Here is a 24,234-nt window from a genome sequence, read left to right on the forward strand (position 1 = left end):
GTTTTCTCTTTGATCAAGTATTTCTCTTTTTTCCCAGTTCTCTCCTCTCTGGTGTCAAATGCATTGCCTTAATTAATCTGCATATCCTTTTCTATAAAAACGTTTTTAGTTCACGTTTCAAAAACGTTTGATTGATTTTTATTGTTCTGGGACGAATTCCTAGTAATGTGTTCCACGCAAATTCGTTTTTCAGAGTGGTTCACTGGCGTCCACTAATACATTTTCTTTCGCTAATACATTTCCCTTCACTAATACGAGTATATTTACCTTGAGAATTTCCCCATAGATTTCACCATTACTTTTGCTGGTTGAGGGCTGAGAGCTGTCTGGTTTTTACATCACAGATTCTCCATTTTTCTCCATATTTTTTGCTACCCTTTTTCGTTCCTCTCTTTCCAGACCACTTCTTTTCCTTTGCTGTGAGGCATTTTTACAAGGTAAAATCCACTATAAACGCAGTGGTTTGTAGGTGCTGGTTTTCTGACACTTCTCTTGACGAGTACGCTTGTATGTGCGTGTGTGTGTGTGTATGAGTGCGTGGTAACAGCTTCAGGTTTTCTTAATTCTTTCAAGTTAGCGCTTGCGAGATTGTTTGAAAATCATGGTAAATATGAAATATGAAATTACATAGCAAATTATAACTGATTCGAAACAGCATTAGACAGAAAGTATTTAGAATAAAAAAAAATAAAAGAGCACGCAAGAGCATCTAAATTCCGAGAGAGAGAGAGAGAGAGAGAGAGAGAGAGAGAGAGAGAGAGAGAGAGAGAGAGAGAGAGAGAGAGAGAGAGAGGGGGGGGGAAGGGGGGGTTATGTCCACGAGTCATAAAAAGGGGGCGAGACAAGAGGAATAGCAAGAAATGGCCAGTGTTACAAGGGCACCCGAGAAGACTGCAATTCCTCCTTCAGTCTAGGTAGAAAAGAGAGGTAAAATCCAGGGAAGAGAAATGTAGAGAGGGAAGATAATGGTTAGGATCTATAGGGAAAGTCTCTCTCTCTCTCTCTCTCTCTCTCTCTCTCTCTCTCTCTCTCTCTCTCTCTCTGTATAAAGATATATATATATATATATATATATATATATATATATATATATATATATATATATATATACATATATATATATATACACACATACATGCATACATACATACATACATACATACATACATACATACATACATATAAACTACCTCTCTACATCGACACTCCCCCATGGAATCAAAGACACCACAAAATGCACAGAACGACACGGGACAAAATCCATCTTCCCATTTGGAATGCATGATGGCCAAAATATTTTCTCCTTTGTAAATGAGAATTTGATTGGGAGGGCAGATACTTCGTTGCCCGTCGTAATGGAAAATCAGTTTTTCAATGGATTTTTTTTTCAAGCATGGTAATTGTGATTCGGTTGTTGGTTACGCTGGTGTTAAGGGAGGTTGTTAAGGGTTATAATGAACAGAATTGAAAGCAGGAGGTTTGTTTTCTCCCAGACAAGGGAATATTTTCACTCGATTCATAATTTTGATACCCAGTACTGGACAATCTATTCTTCAATGGACAACTAGTAATTTATGGAATGATTGACAAAAGTGATTACATTACATATCTGAAATTTGGATATAGTTTATCAAATAAGACTTAGTATATAGTCATGCACATACACTCATATACATACATACATATATATACAGTATATATATATATATATATATATATATATATATATATGTATATATATATATATATATATATATATATATATATATATATATATATATATATATATATATATATATATATATATATATATATATACAGTATATATGTAAACAATTTCATATATACATATACACACACATATATATGTGTGTGTGTGTGTGTGTGTGTGTCGCAGCAGAATGGTTGAAACTGTTTATTCCTATTTGTCTGTCTCTTGATAGTAAGTGACTCAGCATTAGTGTATACAGATTGTTTACAGCATGAGAGAGAGAGAGAGAGAGAGAGAGAGAGAGAGAGAGAGAGAGAGAGAGAGAGAGAGAGAGAGAGAGAGAGAGAATTCCTGTGATGGATTGATAGATTAAAGTATTTTTATCTACACAATGTATAAATCAATAACAAGAAGATTATTGTCCATATTTCATATTTCCTTTTAATTTAACTCAGTTACATTTCCTGCCTAGGTCCCCTATTCTATAAAGAATCAAGAAACAAGTTAGTTCTGTTGATTATAACGAAATTCTACGTCAATTTATTTACTCAGACCTGATGAACAAACAACCATGTTCATGTAATAGATGCCTTTTTTAGTTAGCATATCTATAAAAAATAAATGAAAAATAAAATCCACTATGCTTGACATTTACAATGCTAAACAAACTGCCATCATACTCTAATTTACCCAGACATTCACAAACGACTAAAGAACACCATATTCTGAGAAATGAAAGCTAAACGGGTTCCTCCTCATGAATAATGGAGCTAATTTGCTTAGGTTAGCAGCTGAATGTACTGTATACCGAAATAAAAAGATTCTACTGAAATGGGAAATGTCAGGTGGATGATGTTTCCCACCTGAAATTCATGTGAATAATGAATTTCGACTCTTTCGTGTTCTGGGAACTGGGAATTAAAATCTCATTCGTTCACCTGCTGTCTGGGAATGTGTTTGTTTTAGGGTTCTTACGTAGAAAATACTTGCAATGATGATGATGATGATTCTCACTACAGTATCTGTGTTTGTTAGTTACACTTTTCCAAGGAAGTATTATTTCTGACTGAAAGCACTTGCTGCGTTGTAAAGTTCATAAAATGTCTCTCTCTCTCTCTCTCTCTCTCTCTCTCTCTTTTCTCTCTCTCTCTCTCTCTCTCTCTCTTTCTCTCTCTCTCTCTCTCTTTCTATAGTCCTTCGTTGGGAGAGTCGGTAGAGTTGTCGTCTAGCACTCGCTAGGCCCGAGTTCGAGTCTCCGGCCGTCTAATGAAGAATTAGAGGAATTTATTTCTGGTGATAGAAATTCATTTCTCGTCATAATGTGGTTCGGATTCCTTAATAAGCTATAGGTCCCGTTGCTAGGTAACCAATTGGTTCTTAGCCACGTAAAATAAGTCTAATCCTTCGGGCCAGCCCTCTCTAGGAGAGCTGTTAATCAGCTCAGTGGTCTGGTAAAACTAAGGTATACTTCTCTCTCTCTCTCTCTCTCTCTCTCTCTCTCTCTCTCTCTCTCTCTCTCTCTCTCTCTCTCTCATGTCTTTGAATTTTAATCTATTGTCATAATCTCTTTCTGTTTGTGCTGTTGTATGAACCAATATCCTGCACGGATATGAAGCTTGCATGTAAGTTTCACAGAAAACATTCATTTGATGGTAACATTCGGTGACTTGCCCGGAAAAACAGGCCTGTAACCCCAAGAAATCTGTCAAAAGTAAGCATAAGAGCGAAAAATACGGTAGTTATCTAGTATAATATAGCCCATACGACAATGTACCACGAGAATAATAAGAAACAAAACTAACATAACATTGGTAATTTACCACCAAAGCCTTACACCCATCAGAATATTTGTGAAATCATAGTCAGCTAAGGGACTGAAGTATATTGAAATTATATAACTTACCTGATCTTGGTTTAGAGGTCGAGGGCCCCAAAACAGTTCTTTGGGCCTGGGAGTTTTCCTGAAAAAAAAAAGAGATTAGCTTTAATTTTGAGTAGTTTAACCTAAAATGAAAACTCATTTTCTAGAAATATATATATATATATCATCAGATATTAGTTTAATTTTCAACTGCATTTCAGCTTTGATGAACGCTCAAACACAATCCTTGTTTCTTGAAGAGTAAATAACATTCATATTTGACATTACAGGAAATTTCAGAGTAAATTTTTCAGTAAACAAAAAGGAAATTTCAGAGTCAATTTTTCAGTAAACAAAAAGGAAATTTCAGAGTAAATTTTTTCAGTAAACAAAAAGGAAATTTCAGAGTAAATCTTTCAGTAAGCAAAAAGGAAATTTAAGAGCAAACTTTTCAGTAAACAAAAAGGAAATTTCAGAGTAAATATTTCAGTAAACAAAAAGGAAATTTCAGAGTAAGTTTTCCATTAAACAAAAAGGAAATTTCAGAGCAAATCTTTCCGTAAACGAAAAGGAAGTTTCAGAGTAAATTTTTCAGTAAACAAAAAGGAAATTTCAGAGTAAATTTTTCAGAAAACGAAAAGGAAATTTCAGAGTAAATTTTTCAGTAAACGAAAAGGAAATTTCAGAGTAAATTTTTCAGTAAACAAAAAAGGAATTTCAGAGTAAATTTTTCATAACACCCTTCAAGTTAATACCAGGGAGTAACATCACTTCATAAAATTGTATTTATAAGTCTGCAAGTATGGAAAACAACGAGGAACCTGCAGCTATTCTGAATGAGTGTTTGTACGTCTTACCATCATAACTGAAGCATAAGCTATCAACACATAATGTTAATGCTCCCTTTAACAAGATGCTTGTTATAAAGAAATTTACTCCTCGACTAATTAATGCAAATAAACTTTGCCACAAAGCAAATTCGTTGATTTATAAACATAAGAGCCAGGGAACTTTAATTAATGCTTATGATACTTATATGAGCTCTCTCTCTCTCTCTCTCTCTCTCTCTCTCTCTCTCTCTCTCTCTCTCTCTCTAGGGACAGAACCGCGATTCTAATCCAGAACATGGATGGATAGATCTAGGCATTTCCGTTCAACCCGTTGCGCCTCTGGTCATCAAAGCAGTGAATTACTGAATGCTCGCGAGACGACTGTAATTGGTTACAGCCCTGCATGGAGAGAGAGAGAGAGAGAGAGAGAGAGAGAGAGAGAGAGAGAGAGAGAGAGAGAGAGAGAGAGAGAGAGAGAGTGAAAGTTAGGGGGGGTGATCAGTTCTGCGTCTAAATGAGTAACATCACATCGCAATGAGCAAGGAAGACTCTTCAATTAATTAATATTCACTTTAGGGGACCATAACATTCTTAACAAGCTGGGATATTAGATTGAATATGCAGACATAGTTTGCATATAATTAAAAAATGTTGACTTTAACATATTCAATCCATGTTGCTGTATATGCAATACTATTACGGCTGATGATGACTGCCTAATTGAAAATTAAATGAACCATGCAATTTTCATAAGTTTCAGTTCAAATAGCTATATCAATACGAAGACACTCTTATAAACAAAACCGGTAAATCGAAGATTTAAACACACAACTCGTTCGTATGTATGTGAACTTAGATACGTGTTTCACAAGCAGATACGAAATCGGATGAAAAGCTACCAGATTAAAAAGAAAAAAAGAATTTTTCGCTTCTCTCCCTTACAGATATGGGGAGGACCTTTCCTTCGAGGTAAAGGAAATAGAGTAATTTCCTTCAAGGGTCCTTCCAAGGGTATATGGACCTTTTTCCTCTCTCTCTCTCTCTCTCTCTCTCTCTCTCTCTCTCTCTCTCTCTCTCTCTCTCTCTCTCTCCCTATCGTTTTCATTTATTTATTTTTATAATACAGGAAGTGATTTGTCAATTGCAGAACCAAACTGAAAAATAATATTACCTGCAAAGATTACATCTGGGGACGAAGCTATTCCTTGCTATCGAAATTTGATAATTTTTTTCAGTTTCTATTCAATAGCAGCAAACATCATTAAGCCAAACATTTTAACTAATTAACAAATACCTAAATTACTCTTAACAATAAACAATAGTAAAACTAACAACGTTTTTGTTACCACATAAAGTTTGTTTTGGAGATGATTTGACCCAGACTGACATGTTATAATGAACTATGCCAATAAAAGACTGACAAAGAAAGATAATTTTTTTCATAAAATATTAGAAGGGCATTTTTTAATGTTATATCTGAAACCGGTGAATTTAACTGAGTTTAAATACTGATCGTATTTCACAGAAATAAAACTGCCTCTCTCATGCACGGAATAAGCCGAGAATAGGTTAAATATTCATGGTGGAGTTAGGTAATAATGTATTTCTTTACCAGTGCCAGTAATCTAAACGGGCAGGAATGAAAATACGTTAATGGTTAGGTGAGGAGCAAAACTCTAAATGTGTATATCTTTGTAAGGTCATGTTTACCTGTAGTATTTAAAAAAAAAGGAGAGAGATAATGATGTATTGTGCAGATAAGCAGTTTCTATCCTTTAATATCTTAGAAATTTAATGTCCTGGTATCTGTGATTTGGATAAAGACTTTACTTGTTTATTAGAGAATTAGAGGTTTTATGCATCATATATATATATATATATATATATATATATATATATATATATATATATATATATATATATATATATGTATATATATATATGTATATATATAAGAGAATTAGAGGCTTTATGCATCATACATATATATATATATATATATATATATATATATATGTATATATATGTATATGTATATAACGTATTCTATCTAAAATCTTTATTGAAACTGTTGCCACAACCATGTACCTTTTCACTAAGGCTGTACCCCTCCGCAAGGGATTAGTTCACTAATGTATTAGAGTGTATAAAGTGAACCAATCTTCAACATAAGCAGCAGTTATGAATTAGTAGATGACACTACCATTTCAGAAAGTGAAAACGACTCAGATCAGATCTGAGCGAATTGTGAGATTAAATCATTTTGATGTTGGCGTTGGAAGTGACGGTGATGGTGGAGTTGGTGCTGTTGGTGAAAAGGAGGAGAACGGCTTCCTGCCTTTATAAAGAAAGAGTGCCAGACACGTCCACTTAGGTTTGACGAATGGGCGAAAAAATAACAGGTAAAGGGAAAGGGTCAGGTGCAATATTCGACCTGTCTGGATTGCAACTCCCCCCCCCTCTCCCACCCCCGTTTAGACATGCAACAGAGAGGACAGTTGGCGCAAAAAATTCGACGACCTCGCTTTGCTCAGTGGCTACCTGATATGCCCACAGGTCAACAGTGAATTTTGGGGATATTTAGTCTCACATTCCTCTCAATACTCCCTTCGTTCAATAGTGAATTTAGGGGTAGGGGATATTTAGTCTCATATTCCCCTCATTACCCCTTTTCTACAATCAAAGTTTGGGGAATACAAAATTAGACAGTACACAACCTATTCAACAAAATCACTTCAAAGAATCATTTTGTCATCTCTATAGCAAATATATTTTTCTAAGATTAGTTTTATTTCATCGTCTTGATAGATTGTTATAATAGCTACAACATTAATTTTTTTAACATTTGCTATAGATTCTATTTTATAAAAAAAGTCATGTTACGCAGTAAAGGATCTTAAACATATATTGAAAGACGATTTTTGTTGTAGAACAGATTCTTCATGGAAGGAGGACGATAAAAGTAGCGCTGTGTTTTGGGCGAATTGGCTGGGACAGAAACGTGAAGATATATAAATCTTTTCCAAATCCTTTCCCACTTAATAGACTATAAAAGTTTCCAATGATATTTTTGTCTGGGGAAGGGGGCGGGAGGGTGATAAAAAAAAAGGTAGCTTAACATACCTCGACAAAATCTGAATCCTTCAGTAGGAAATCAAGAAAAAAAAAAAAGTTTTATACGCAGCCCAAAATCCAATTCGGGGTTGAAGTTTATGCAGTTTATAAAATGCTTTTTTCTTGAATTCTAATGATTTCATTTTTGAAACGTGGTGTGAAAATATCTTTCCTTACCGCTTTTCCTTTTGATCTTAGTTTTTACAAAGTAGAGAAAGAAAAGGGTATATATATAAAAATGACAAAAGAACCAAGCTATACACGTAAAACAGTCAACCTTTAGGGAAACTAAATGAGACTACTAGTCTTTACCATGCAAGTGAAATATCTGATATAAAAAAAAATTAAGACATTAATTGTCTAAAAATTGTTAGATTTTTATTGACTTATTGTCCAGTCAATCTTTCTGCCAGTTTTGTTAATAAAAAAGCACAAAATTAAGATAAATATCATAAAAATGCATATCAGATTTATTTATCTCTTAGCAAAAAAGTTATAAAAAATATTTAAATTTGTATAATTTTCTTAAGTTGCATCTAGCTGCCAATTTCGACACACAGTGATATCAAATAACAAATGAACCAATTTTCAGGATATAAAGTTTCTAATGTTTACGCTCTGTTTAAAAGATACCAAGAGTACAATGAAATATTAATGTATTTTTCTTCTCACCTTTCCTTTTTTTCTCTCCCTTTTTTAATAATCGCCGATAATTTGTGATCATCAATCTTCTAATTATTTTCGAGGTCGGTGTGTGTATGTGAGTGTGTGTGTGTTTACGAACGACCATCTTTATCCGATAAGGTTCATTTTGGAAGACTTCATAAAAGAACTTCGAACCAAACAACCTTCCTCGAATCATTGTTCACTGGCCATAACTTCTATACCTTTGTTAGGGCGTCTCTATTGTACGAGAATTAATGAACGCTCTAAATAGTATTTCATCCCTTCAACTTCCAATAATTCCTCGACGGACTCTACAAGGATATGTTGGATAGGAAAAGGCGAACGATGTCAGGGAGAGAACAGAAAATATAATAATTAATTATTATAACAATTACAGCAAAATTAATTCATCCCTGAAGCTCTTTTTATCAAGTGAATTTCTGTACTTTTATACATTGTCAACATGTCACACATTTTTGTCAAATCTATGACACGTCAAACTCACAAAACATTAGGCACGTTATTTACTTTCTATAAATAGTGGAAGTGTATTCTTTAAGTATATTCTTTTATTAATTTGCTTATATATTATGTGCTTATTTAACTAACAGTTGCAGAATTCAACTGAAAAAAAAACAGCATTAGGCACGTTATTTACTTTCTATGAATAGTAGAAGTATATTCTTTAAGTATATTCTTTTATTAATTTGTTTATATATTATGTGCTTATTTAACTAACAGTTGCAGAATTCAACTGAAAAAACACGGAACTTTTGAGGCGTCTTGAAAGCTTTCGAATTCCTACCGCATAAAATCAGTTTTGAAATGAGGAAGAATTATTCCCCGGAATTAAAATATTTCACAGAAAAATAATGATACCATAACTGTTTTCCTGTCTGAATATCTCCCAGGTATTACCTCCCATTCGAAGAATCCCAAAAATACAGAGAATTTTGGCATGTGTTCGGGGCATAAGGAATATAATTCTATTCTGTTTTAATTAGACTGGGATTTAAAATAGAATCTCATTTTGGCTATTATTTTTTTGTCGTTCTTTCGTCTCTCTCTCTCTCTCTCTCTCTCTCTCTCTCTCTCTCTCTCTCTCTCTCTCTCTCTCTCTCTCTCTCTCTTTCTAATAAATGATACAAAGAAAGTTCTTACTCTTTTGCAGGAAGAGGATGAGAGAGAGAGAGAGAGAGAGAGAGAGAGAGAGAGAGAGAGAGAGAGAGAGAGAGAGAGAGAGAGAGAGAGAGAGAGAGAGAGGAGAAAAAAGACCATAGAAAGTTAGCGTAAACTTTTAATAGAGTCGATCGGATTATCCCCCTTGTAATCAGCAAAAGTTGTAAGGAGATGACCTAAGGATTAGGACTCCAGGAGTTCGTTATTTTAACTTTACTGTATTTCATTTAGTGTAAGTTATATGATATGCTGTACATATAAACTCTAATATGATGAAAAGGTCTTATTTCAAACAGAACTGTCCATTTCAGCTGTCATCGTTTTTCGCAGATATCTTTCAAACTAATTATTTGATCGAAATGGTACTTTGAAATAGTGTACATGACACCTCCAGCTAATTTTTGGTGATACAGTGCATTGTTAAATGGTTTTAGTTAAGGTATTTTACTCTTGACTTACATGGTGTTGCCAAGCATCGCCAAACTATGCATTCGAACGTTCTTTATCCCCATCCCGTCCCTCCCACTACCTTCCCCTCCTCATCCCTCCCTCAACCCACTTTCCTGGCCTCCCCATCTCCAGCCCCCCCCACCCCCTTTTTCCTGTCTATGGGGGATAGCGGACGTTCGATTGCGTAGCTTAAGCCTGCTGACTCATGCGACTTTACCTTTAAAAGTCAAGAGTAAACGCCTGAACTAAAACCATTTGGCAATGCACTATATTACCAAAAATTAGCTGGAGGTGTCTTGTACACTGTGTCAAAGTATCATTTCGATCAAATAATTAGTTTGAAAGATATTTGAGAAAAACGATGACTCGCGGTCCCTGAAATGGATAGCAGAATAGTTGCTGCTATTATTATTATTATTATTATTATTATTATTATTATTATTATTATTATTATTATTATTATTTTTATTATTATTATTATTATTATTATTATTATTATTATTATTATTATTATTATTATTATTATTATTATTATTATTATTATTATTCAGGAGATGAACCCTATTCATATGGAACTGACCCACAGGGGCCATTGACTTCAAATTCAAGCTTCCAAAGAATGTGGTGTTCATTTGAAAGAAGTAACAGAAAGCGATAGGAAATACAGAAAGAAGAGATCAGATACTGGGAAAAAAATAAATTACAAAATGAATAAATAAATAGATTAAAATGTAAGTAAATTGTAAAATACATGGAGAACTGGTTTAGGGTAGAATGCACTGGATCTTCGTCTGAACTTTTGAGGTTCCAATTGCACAGCATCCTCAGGGAGACTGTTCCACAGTCCAATAGCGTGAGGAATAAAGGACCTCTGTGTCGTCAAACATTCCTTGGTGTTCATTTTCTGTCTCAGTTAACAGCTGTCAGCTATTTGGTTTCTATGACTGCAATCTGGGAGTTCTGGTTATACCTAAGAATGTCTTTCAAAAGGAAAAAATTACCGCATACTTAGAAAAAAGTTAAAACACAAAATTGATCAATATTCTTTCCCCGTGTAACAATTTTTGTTTACAAATGATAGTAGTTCCACGAAAAATATCAACATTTCCAGATAGACAGGCACGTTGTGGTAATGGACTCTGTAATTACAGAACATTGATTAAACCATCACCTAGTCAATTGAAGTCAGTTTTCCTTTGTAACTAGATCCAAATTGTGTCAATTTTTTTTTCTGATGGAACAACAGTTCAATTACCTGAAAGCTATTAGTATTTTCATAATTTTCAACGTGAAGGGAAGTAAGATCTCTCTCTCTCTCTCTCTCTCTCTCTCTCTCTCTCTCTCTCTCTCTCTCTCTCTCTCTCTCTCTCTCTCTCTCACACACACACACCTTTTTGCATTTGCACAATATCTAAATTGTAGGTAAGCTTAAGGACAATGCATTTTAATTCTATCAGATAGTTCCGCCTATTAGTGCTTAGATGCTGATGATTAGTTATTTGATTAGTTGTTGAACGTTGAGGATATAAGGACGGAAGTGGAAAGTCAAAGTCTTTATGTTTGGGGAAGTGAACGTTTAGAATAAGGAATGATAAGGGAAGGCCACTGCAAGTTTAGAAAAGGCAGGCCGGGTTAGACGAGTGTTTTGTTTGAAACTATATGCGAGAAGGGTCATTCCTAGAATACATACAAGAAACATATATATATATATATATATATATATATATATATATATATATATATATATATATATATATATATATATATATATATATATATATGTTTTGTAAAACTGAATAAGTCTGGAGAGAAAATTGTGATTGCAAGCGGAAAGAACTGCCGTGAAATGGAGTAATTTGTAAGAGAATTTTATTTCGGCAGAATTAAAATGATAAAGAAACTAGTCAAGAGTTACCAGTTCTGAAATAATCAGGCTGTAGGAATGGAATACATATCTTATAATGCATGATTTTTCTGATAAAAAAAAATATACATGCTTATGGGAAGGCGACAAATTCACACCTTCCATAGTTCTGGAATTAATTTTCATAACGGGCAATATTCTATCATAAATCTAACCTTATCATCTTTTAAAAACTGCACCTCTGAAACTTCAGAAGCCCAGAGATGCAGGCGAACGCTCTCTCGGGAAACTGAAGTGTGCTCTTGTCATTAGGAAAGTTTACAGACTACAACTTTTCTCAAGTCTGAGAAAAGTGGGAATGGAGCAGAGGAACGACTTATCCCATTATAGCTGGAGCCTTTCTTGCTTGAGATAAAGCAGGACAAATGACTTTCTCTTTCCCTATTTTCAGACCTTGAGCAAAGCGCTTCTTTTTATTTGTGAGTTTGTTTTGTTCTTCTTCTCGACGGAAGTTCGAGCTGATGCATTCATCTCGAGATTTTAGTCTGGAAAATGGAGCGTTTGCTTCTCTGATTGCCTAAACTAAATCCTAATGATTAGAAACTTCTCGAATTATATGAGACGTCATTCAACTGATTTCCACCGGACTATGTAAACCACCAACTGTTCTTCATAAAACTTCGAATAAGCTTGACTATTCATTTGTAATTTGAGTAGATTATGTAACCTACCAACTATTCTTCATAAAAGTGACCGTTCCTCAAAGGTCTTGTGCCTCAACTTTTTGTAACTCGACTTCTTCCTAAGATTAATTGTTTCACAATTAAAAATCTTCTTGGAACTCCAGTTATTTTAATTGCAATTGAGGTTCATGGCATAATTTTGAAGTATCATATTTTCAATATTCCCAATGACAGAGAAAGCTTCAGGTTCCAAGTGTTCCTTGCCTCCCAAAAATGAATTGGAAATTTAAATATTTGATTAACTTAAAAAATTAGTTGTTCCCTCTCTGGAATGTAAATGAAATCACATTGGAAAGTTTTTGAACTCTCCCATGACTGACGAAGGGAAAAATGATCATTTTTTAAATATATTGAGAAGGTACTACGCTAAACTGAACAGAAATATTAAAGTTATTTCAGAAATTACCGAAAATAGCCAACAATTATAAATTAAGAATTATGTAAATATAACTTTGCTGTTTTTCTTTAACAAAGCTTTGACCGTACAACTGGGAGTTTTTAGAGAAGGCAGCTTTCATTGACTGGCTGATACGATTACTATGATTAGCTCTGTCGTTAATCAGACCAGGTGAGAGATACTGATATAAATTATAGACTTACTGTTGACCCAATTATAAAAAAAAAAAAATGGATAAGCGTCTAGGAACTGCACCTCTAAGCTCTATTGCATCGATAACGTGACAAGAATGTCTCAGTTTCTTATATAAGTTACTTTCGTATGTGTCTAAATTTTGAGAGGAGTATTTTTGTGAAAGCATTTCAAGTAGTAGAGTAAAACGCCACTAAGTAAATGGAATCATCTAGGTTTGTGTACCTCGTACCTCATAAGACATATCTGCGAAGGTACAATAGTGTCATGTTCTATATATCACGGTAAATAGCATGTACCTTAGTGTTGCAATCAGCCTGCTTAAGATTTACAATACGTCACAGGTTATTAGTGGACTGCAATAATTTGGACAGAGTATGCCAAAACAGGCAAATGCTTCAGATTTGTTAGTAAACAGATACAAAGTTAGGACATCAGATCATTTTCTTGCATTGCAACAACATTTTTATTAATGTCTACTGTAATCTGATTCGAACTTTAAATACGTCAAACATCTTGTATATTTGTAGATATCAAAAAGTACAAAGAACATTGCGTAATATGTTTGCAATGAAAATCACCACTGAAGTTTCTTGGATTTATTCGACTTATTAAAGCAAGGATGATATTTTTCATAAATGAAAACAACGTAGCATTGCCTAAGGCGTTTGAGTTAAGAACATTTTTCTGCAAGAACAGTTTATGAGTGAATATAAAATCACTTTGCGTTTGGACTACAACAGAATTTAGAATCGTAATTTTTCGTTAAAATGACTTAACCAGACATACGAACAATATTAGCCACAACAATATATTAGCCACAACAATACGATCTTGATAGGACTGTATCTAATTAATATCCTTGACTCCAAAAGACCCAGAGCACGGAAGCCATTTTTGTCATTTCCAGAAGGAATTTCTTCTTTTTAAAAAAGGGTGACTTATCCAGATATATGAACAATATCAGCTACAACAATACAATCTTGATATGACATTCTAAAAAACATCCCCTTGACCCTACAGAATTCAGGGCTCGAAGCCAGTTTTGTAATAAAAAAAATCCTTTTTATTAAAAAGGGGTAACGCAGATGTGGCGTGCAACCTATCTCTACTATTCCATGGTGACTTGTATATATAATCACGCAAGAACGTATTTCACGAGTACATTTATTCTCTCTTCCTGTTTATCATGTCCATATAGTTCTTTGTTTAGGCATAAATGAATATTATCATAACATATAAAGGGGCGTATTTATACACAGTTACAGCTAGCTGCCTGTTGTATGAGGAAATGTATTTGAACAGGCAGGGCAAATATCCATTAATATGACTGGATCCTCTGTTTGTAATTTATTAGATCCTGACTAGGAGATTAAGTCCGTTATCTCTCGTATTGCTTCTGTTCGATACGTAGTTCAGATATTTGGAAAGAAAACAATAAAGTTGACCGTTTCTGATACATTTTCAGTCAGGTAATGAGACAGGGAAAATTGCCAACCAAATAAAATATAAATATCAGTTATTTTTTTTTTTACTTAATGGACACTATTTCCACCAGTAATATAATCTTTTACCATATAAAAATGGCATCATCATGAATATGTGTATGTGTTTGCGTGTGTATTTTTGTGTAAGTGTAGAATTATTAGAATGTGAATTATTTTACGAGTTTATGAATGGAATGTTTTTTACTTCATTCATATATAAAACGATTTATGACGTATTACATGTGCAACGTTATGAATCACTAACGCAAGGCCGTAACAGCACTTAACCCAATTTGGTTCCCCGAGTTCCAAATGACCAATAACCCTTTAAATTGTGAGTCATACGAACCCAATTGCTCTCAGGATATTATGATGTTAATAGCACTCAGGTTTCGAGTAGTTGAACAGTCCGAGGTGTATTAATCAAGGTGTATTGGTATTTGAGTAATAATGGAGCTTGGAAAGGTAATTTATATTCAATATTTGTTCGAAATGGGGTACGGAATTTGCTCATAACTTTAAGAAGTTTACCGTACAATGTCTTGCAGAATGTTAGGTGATAATGGTTTTGTCATGGACGCCATATTCTTCAGAAGCTTTAATTTCAAGTCAATGGCCCTTGTGGGCTTGTCTCATACGAAAAGGTTTCATCTTCTGAATAATAATAATAATAATAATAATAATAATAATAATAATAATAATAATAATAATAATAATAATAATAATAATAATAATAATAATAAATGTTGAGGCTGAAATACTGATAAATGAGAGTAAATGTTGTACACAATTCTGGGAAAAATGAATTAGTAGCGTATTGTGATTTCAGTGAAACTTAGGGTAGCCTCTGTTATGAAGCTGAAAGCTTTCCTTTTGACAGTATAATGTTAGACATTTGATTCTTATAGCAAGCAATTGACAGCAACATTCCGCAGCATAAAGACAAATCGCTTTTGTTTCACCATGCGATGAACTCCAACGAAATCGTGCCTTTGTTTTGGAGGCGAAATGAAATACATATCCCATTTAAAACAGGACCGAGGGTCTTTAATTCCCTGAATGGAATAATGCAAGCAACATAATTATTCAGATCTAATCCCGCATCAGAACTAACGGCAACGGGAGGACAATTCGCTTTTTTTCTAGTAACGCCACATCAATGGTTTTATAGTGCACATCAACGTTATCTGAATGTGGGTGATTCTGAAGGATGCTGTACGTGAAGTAATTGGGTAAATCTACATCATCAGCGATGGCATGTCCTGAAAAGGCTTTTTTTTTGCAAGAGTTGATAATTGCCCTTTCAGTTATCAGGTTTCTGTTGTGGTAATAAAGGGAAACGTTAACAGATAATTATTGCCGTTTGCCTCTTCCTCTTTACGGGGAATGGTGCGCAGATTGAATTCTACAAGAGAGTTAATTGAACGTGAACACGAAATCAGCAACTGAATTGGTGTCCTTGGAGAGCAAATGTCTTTCCAAGAGCTGTTACATAACATTTCTAATAAGTGGGGTTCCCATGAATATTTTTCTGCGCCATAGATCAGAGTTTCATTCAATGTTTGTTAGTTTTTGGTGAAAATTTGGGACTGCAATTATCTCTTTTTTTTCAGAAATTCCCAGTGCACGTTCTAGTACAAGTGTAGAACGAGAAATACGGGGCGGAAACATTTCCTGTTCCTCGAAAAATGGAAACATTTTCTCTTTTGTTTCAATTGTCGATGTATCATTTTTTTCTTTCAAATATTGCATTTATGATTCTACCCATATTTGCCCGTGCTCTAAATAAATCAAATGTAGCTCGATCTATGCTTAATTATACTTTATATGAAATGCAAATGTAGGGTTTCATGAAACAATTTATAATATTTAGACCGGGAGGTCATTGCATCTTCCATTTTAGTGTTATTTTTTGGTAGTGTTCCTTCCTCTTCGTCAAATGTCATGCAGGAATCATTTTCTCTCGGTCAAAGGAGGCATCAATTTCCCCTTCCAACTGCATGATACACTTTGCAGTTACATTCTTTATGGACATTAATTGGGTCTTCAAGAGGAGTAATAATGTCACTGAACTTCAGATTGGTTTTCTCAGCTGATTCTGATGCCAGCATATATACGAATTAGGGAAACGTTCATAATAATAATAATAATAATAATAATAATAATAATAATAATAATAATAATAATAATAATAATAATAATAATAATAATAATAATAATAATAATCTTTGTCAACTCACATCAGTTCCTAGAAGAAGGAAGATTTTTCTCGTATCCACCTAAACAAAAGGATTGCGATTTTGTTTAAGTGCCTCAGTTTCCTTAATTTTCATTAGTCGAGAAGTACTGAAGGCCTTTTTGAAGAGGAGAGAGAGAGAGAGAGAGAGAGAGAGAGAGAGAGAGAGAGAGAGAGAGAGAGATAAGAAGTAATTAAGTAGGCTGCCAGCATGAAAAGCCTAAGGGAACGAGAATCTGTCATTAAAACAGATAATTAACAAACAATAAGCAGTCATTAAGCTTTGACTTGGCAAGTTGATGAATGTTTAACTGAAAAAGATGATATCATTATTCAGTGCTACGCAGATTCCCTACAATGTTAGAAAACCTTTTGCGGTATAACAATTAAACCTAATGAAAGTAAATTACATTTTATGTATATACTATAAGTAAGTAAAAATCTGAGAACACTAAGATATAATGATGACATATTGAAGACATACCCTTTTGGACATCTTAAGTTTCAGAACTCTTCTATTTCCTCTTATCAATTATCGCCTAACTGATCGAAGACATGAGCCACTTGTGGTTTCTAAAACACGAATGTACCCACTTCGATCACTGCCCAGTCGCCTCGTAAATCTCGTTAATTTCTGGCGTTTCAAAACTCCTCATCTATTTCTCATTGATTATATCCCAACTGATCGAAGGCCCTTTTATCTTTGGTTTCTAAAGCTTCGATCAGTTCCAGTCGCCTCATAAATATCGTCAATTCCTGACGTTTCAAAACTCCTCATCTATTTCTTATTGATTATTGCCCAACTGATCGAAGGCCTTTTTCATCTGTGGTTTCTAAAGCTTCGATCACTGCCCAGTCGCCTCATAAATCTCGTCAAATCCTGACGTTTCAAAACTTCTCATTGATTATTACCCAACTTATCGAAGACACGAGTCATTAGTGGTTTCTAAAACACGAGTATACTCTTCGAACACTACCAATCGCCTCATAAATTTCGTTAATTCGTGACATTTCAAAACTCCTCATTTATTTCCCCTTATCGATCACTGCCTAACTGGTCGACGACACGAGCCATTTGTGGTATTTAACACGCGAATGTACAACCACTTCGATCACTGCCAGTCGCTCCACAAATCCGATTAATTCATGACGTCGCCGATCTCATTCCGACGTTAACAGCGACGTAATGGCTTTACATAAGACGCACGGACCTTCGCATGTAATTGAATTTTGCCCCGCTTAGCGATGAAACGCGCGGCGTTCCCGCCATTAACAGATTTCGCTCTTCGCCGCTTGCATGATGTATATTCGGTCGGAAATTTCGGGATGCAAATTGTCTGCCTCGTCATTCTGCTAATAGTCACTTTTGGGAGTGGAATCAGCGGGATTGCGCGTTGTTTTCGTGAAATTTTGCGGTTTCTGTCGTTGTCAGATTGAACTGGATTATGGAAAAAGAGTAACCTCTGCACTTTTTGTCGATGCGAGTATTTTGATTGGTTTAGTTAGTGACGGCCAGCTTTGTAAATTCTCGTTGTGTAAACGAAAGTTCGCAAACTCTTAAATAATGAGTTAGAACCTAGAGATTAACGCTACTACTTCGACCAAGATGGAGCACGGTATTAGTTCATTACAACTTCCTTGGGCTGTTAATTATTCCCAAAGCATCGTGAATGCGACCTTAAACGATATTTGTTGCTTAATATCTGTGAATAAAGAAAGTCACGTGTGTTTAAATTGGCACAATTTACCATTACACACACGATAATAACATATACAAATTCTCCGTCCCTCTCTGAAAAAATAATCTTTTTGTCAGTTCTGAGGTTTCGTTTTTCTTGTCTGAAAAATGTCAGACATAAAATAGTGTTAACGTAGATCTTTTGTTATATATAATAATACAGATATTTTGACCGAATTCCTTCTCATAACTTAGTTGTTTTTTCCTGGCAAACTTACAGTAATTTTTCATGGGAAATCAGTAACGCAACTGAGATTGCATTATATTTATTGCAGTATTCTTTTTTTTTTTTTTATCTGAAATGGACCGCTTTACCAAAGATAAAACGAAAAAAGTAATATTTTCTCAGGCAAATATTCGGTCTTCAAGAATTAATTGCAGAAAGGAAAATCTTCATCAGATAGGAATTGAAATCTTTGCCTTGTTTTAGAATAAGAATCTCTCTCTCTCTCTCTCTCTCTCTCTCTCTCTCTCTCTCTCTCTCTCTCTCTCTCTCTATTCCATTTCTCCTCAACAGCTGCTGTCCCTCGCAAACCATCACTGTCTTCCCGAATGTTTCACCATGATATTTACATCCATCTTTTATTCCACTCCAACATTTTCCCCTTACAGAAGCAGGCGCTAGACGTATTTATCTCCACGCAATAATACATTTTTCCTTTTGCTGGGAGTTGGAGAGTTGGGGCCAAATTGAAGTGAGAAAATGCACTGGATACACATTCCTTGAATTAATCAGAATTTGTGGTAAATTCATGAAAATCTCTTGCCCCCAAATATCTTTGCTAACTGATATTATAATAAGGCCATTTTCTTGAAGTTTTAGGAATATTTAAAGGTTCATAAGGTAACCATGAACATTGCTTTTTAATTTTAGCAAATGGTAAATTTTATTAGAGCTTTCATATTGTATCCCCCCAAAAAAAATCAAAACAGGATTTTTAGACAATTGATAGTTTTTTGCAGGTGGAACCTGAAATAGGTTGTCAAACCCGATTTTGCCCAGTGGGCTACACGATCTTTCTCAAAACTGAGAAAAATTTTTTTCATATTCAAAAGTCAAAACAGAATGAAAGCCACATCACTTTATCGTTTCTTTACGATATTCAAGACTAAATAGCCATAGTTTCGCATGACATGAATACAGCTTAGACATAACAGGACTGAATGTGATATTACAGTCAGACTTCTCTCTTATTGGAACAGAACGAAATGTCAAGATCTCTTTCCAACAGTTTCAGAGGAAGCGTCCCACGATGAACAAAATTCTGAAACTGCTTGTTATTGTGAGAAGGTGCCCTGGGGAGCGGTTGACAATATTGCCTTTCCTCTTCGATTGGAAGCCTGGCAAATTGTCATGAATTCGGTGAAACGATTCCCGGGCAAATGAAGAGACGATTTAGATGAAAGCAAGAGTTACACTGAGCATAGTATTGAGGATGAAAATACTCTTTTTTGCAGGAACCTTCAGTTTATTATTATTATTATTATTATTATTATTATTATTATTACTCTCTCTTTTGCAGGAATCTTACGCTTATTATTATTATTATTATTATTATTATTATTATTATTATTATTATTATTATTATTATTATTATTATTATTATTATTTCAGTAGATGAAACCTATTCACATGGAACAAGCACATCAAAGGAGACACTGACTTGAAATTCAAGCTTCCAAAGAATGATGGCTTCAACCTCCCACCGCAGACACCACAATGCAGCAGTAGCTGATCACGATACAGGGCCAGTGCTTTTCATCGCCCTGGGGGAGACGCGAACCGGCGACACCTGAGTGGCATGTCACGACATTAACCACCATACAAGCAGACCAGCGACTTCTCAACATTTACTCGAGAATTGAAAGAGATTTTAATTCAAATTTCCACTGACATTTCAAGTGCTGAAATTTCCCTTTAATAAACAATGTTGGGCCTTATTTTCGTTACTCCAAATCAACCCAGATGTGAAAATGCAAGCATTTAATCTCCTGATAATGAAAGATATTTGATTCAAATTTCCCCTGACAATTCGAGTGCTTAAATTTCCCTTTAATAACAATGTTGGATCCTATTTTCGTTAATCCAAATGGACACAGATATGAAAATGCAAGCACTTAATCTCTTGTTAATTTTTGCAAATACTATGCAGACAATTCGCAGAGGATAAATTCGGTATAAAAAAAAAGTACCAATAATCCCACGCTTGGACGTCATTCATTGTAATAAATGGAGAACAGCATACGCTGATTTCGACATCCCTCTTCGGAACACCGGATTTGCATTGTTGCTCAGGGAAAGAATGTATCGTTAACTTGCAATGTTTCAGAAATCCCACCACTGACAATAACCACAATAGAATCGGTGTGTGTGTGTGTGTGTGTGTGTGTGTGTGTGTGTGTGTGTGTGTGTGTGTGTGTGTGTGTGTGTGTGTGAGAGAGAGAGAGAGAGAGAGAGAGAGAGAGAGAGAGTGAGAGTGTGTGTGTGGTTGGAATCTAAGTTCATTGCTTATCAGTCCGTGTTCTGCCTAACAGATCTAATGTAAAGGGTGACTGGGAAGAAATGAGTAAATGAAATGTAGCGTAGACAATTATGATGGATATTTTTGAGGGAAAAAATGATCAATAAATGAAATAAAAAAACTGCCACTGAAAATAAAAAAGTAAAAGAATAAATAAATAAAACTCGTCCGTACCACTTCATTGGAAAGAGCTAAACATACAGTATACATTACTGTATTTTCTACAATTCGTGAGGTTATATATATATATATATATATATATATATATATATATATATATATATATATATATATATATATATATATATATATATATATATATATATCCAAACACATGTACAGTGTATAAAGTGAAGTAAATTCTATGGAGTTGTGAAAATGCTTTACATATATACAAACAAAATCGATCTAATCCTAAAAGAATAAGTATGATGTGAAATCAATGATGGTGGTCTTCCCTTAAACGTAAAATCTTTTTCACCAAAACTAACTGTTGTTATGGAGACTTCGTGATCAGAATTCATAAACAATTTGGCAAGAAAAACAACACTTTTTTTTTTTTTTTTATAAATTTCACTGAATAGGAATGTCAAAGGCTGGTAGATGAAAGAAATGCAGACGGCGTTTAAATAACTAATATTCTAGCGGGAGCGTTGCATCAAGAATTGCAGTGTGGAATAGATTTTCATTTTCATCAAAGAAAAGAACTGGCTTTCGTCTTCAAATAAAGAAGGAAAAGCGTCAAGTGATAAGAGTCTATGCCGAAATGAAACTAGAGACACCGAAATAGAACAAAGTGAATGTGATTTCTGAAAGGCAGGGCCGTGATGTTCTCCCATCTTTTATTTAGTCTGAAAAACATATGTTGAAAGAAGTAGGGAATAGTCTTTGATCTACAAAAAAATAAAAAAAATTCTATTCAATAAAAAAAATGAACCATTAATAATTTACGAGATTATGATAAACAACACAGAACTCGATGACGGCTATAAATAAGTGCACTGAAATATCATTAACTATCCCCCGCCTTTTTTTCACAAAAGAAAAAACATTACTTTAAAAACCAAGACCACATTTCCTGAATTTTAAAGCAAACTTGATGGTCGAAAATTTACAGTGAAACAAAGTTGCGTAATTCATAAAATTACTTGCCCAAGGTACAGGCAGACTAAGGAAAGACCAGTCGCCAACATCAGCAATATTTTCCAATATCCGCCAATCTCTCTCTCTCTCTCTCTCTCTCTCTCTCTCTCTCTCTCTCTCTCTCTCTGTAAGTGAACGTTTGTGGGATTGGGTGTTGCAACGTCCTTAAATGGCTTTGGCAGCCACAGAGATTTTCTCCTCCTGTCATTCTCCGTTCGGAGCGACATATTACGACAGCATTGCAACACCAAATTATTCCCTTTTTCCAAATATTTATTGTAAACTTTTCAAACTATCTCGTGAAGGTTCTTCGAGCAAATATGAACGTGCCAAAGCGAATGAGGCAAGAGTGTAGAGTATTCTTAATAATGTGTCAGGGTTTTAAAAATGAAATACGAAACAGAATTTGTCAATAAATGGTGAAATGCAAAGACAATTCAGGCAGAGACATTACAGCTTCCACAAAACTGACATTAAATAATGAAAATGTAACTTTACATTAAATATGATTTAGAATATTTATCTGCGAAGTGTACTGCAAATTTAAAACCCCAAAAAAGCAATGATTTTTTTCCCTACAATTTTGAACAACGAAAAATAGCAAGACAAAACACAGCACTTGTTTGGTAGCTAGTTGTATTGTTAATGAATATTCAAAGGGCGTACGCCAAAATTTAAAAACCCATTAATAAAAGAATGCATTCACACATCCTGCATAACATTTTTATTCATGTTTCAAAAAACGGGAAAACATTTATCACCGGCGTATCATTCTCCATACAGAGCAGTACTTCGTACAAAACAAGACGCAAAGTGAACAAGCGAACCTTTATATTCCAACTTTTTAATTCAAATGTTAAAGATCTCGTTCAATAATTAAAAAAAAATTATGTTCAGCCAATATATCTTTGCATAATTATACATCTAGAATTATTCATGTTTATCACTCTAGTAAACTAGAATATAAACACATATACTGGCAAACCCTATTAAAGAAAAAATAAATTTAGTTCATGATAATATCACAAACTGGAAAAGAGTCATTTATACAGACACAAAATTGATTACAGGTGTTTCTCGTAATATCTGCATTTATACGACTTCTGGTATTAACTTCTAAAAAATTAGCAAGTTTTTAGTGCTTGCATGCATATTATTTTTAAAGTTCTCTGATAATATAATACCCCACATTATATTCTTACACTTGATAAGATTTTTCTTCACGCTCAAAACGGCATATTGTTGCTTTATTCAGTTTTGACCTCCCACTTTGCAAATTTGTAATTATTATTAGAGTTGACTAATTTTCCAAGTCAAGAGCCATTTATATATTCTTTGCTACTTAATATTCATTTTTCGTCACTTTTTAGTTCTACTGAACCACAGTCTTTCCGCTTTAGTGCCACCCAGTGCCACAAACTCCAGAGTTCTCGCCCTTTACTAAGGTCAGTTTTCATATTCTTCTCTTTTGTAAAACATCTACGCAAATTAAAAAACCTGACAAAATTATTTATTTTATCTGTATTTTATTACGATATGAATACAGTATATAGGGTTGAAATCATTATGTTACTGTCGTACTTATTGTTCTCTTTGCCAGAAATCTCACAGATATGAAAAGTATGATTGTCAAGTGTGTGTGTGTGTGTGTGTGTGTGTGTGTGTGTGTGTGTGTGTGTGAGTGCTCGCATTCATGTGGTTATTTCTATAACATTTCATCACTATATATATTTACTTGAAGCCATAAAAAAGAAAAAAGAAACATTTTAAAAAATCCGCCCTAACACGTAACCTATATATTATGGGCACAAAAATAAATAAATAAAAAAAAATGACTCTCTACTTCTGTCTCTGCAACTGTCCTCAACTAATTTTCGTTTATATCTTCTTTGTAGCGTGCGTAGGTGTAGTAGTCATTTACCTGTAATTATGAGCAATTATATCTTTATTAGGTAGCTCGTAAAGTCTTATTGTTTTACTTGGTTCCATCGCATATGTTCACCAAATAATCTGTCACCATTATTTTAGTTGTGAAGGGTGGCGGGGTTTAGGAGGTTCCTATAAGTAGTAATCGAGTTATAATAGCGATAATAATTTTGAC

General features: G+C 34.2%; 1 long non-coding RNA gene across 1 annotated transcript in view; it reads right to left on the reverse strand.

Moving 5' to 3' along the window:
- Positions 1–24,234, reverse strand: part of LOC136826218 (uncharacterized) — a 466,686-nt gene that overhangs the window by 16,572 nt on the left and 425,880 nt on the right. Inside the window, exon 4 of the long non-coding RNA XR_010849552.1 lies at positions 3,615–3,672. This is a non-coding gene — a long non-coding RNA (uncharacterized lncRNA). The remainder of the gene's footprint in view (positions 1–3,614; positions 3,673–24,234) is intronic.

This window comes from Macrobrachium rosenbergii, chromosome 40 (genome assembly GCF_040412425.1).
Source record: "Macrobrachium rosenbergii isolate ZJJX-2024 chromosome 40, ASM4041242v1, whole genome shotgun sequence".
Classification (NCBI taxonomy): domain Eukaryota; kingdom Metazoa; phylum Arthropoda; class Malacostraca; order Decapoda; family Palaemonidae; genus Macrobrachium; species Macrobrachium rosenbergii.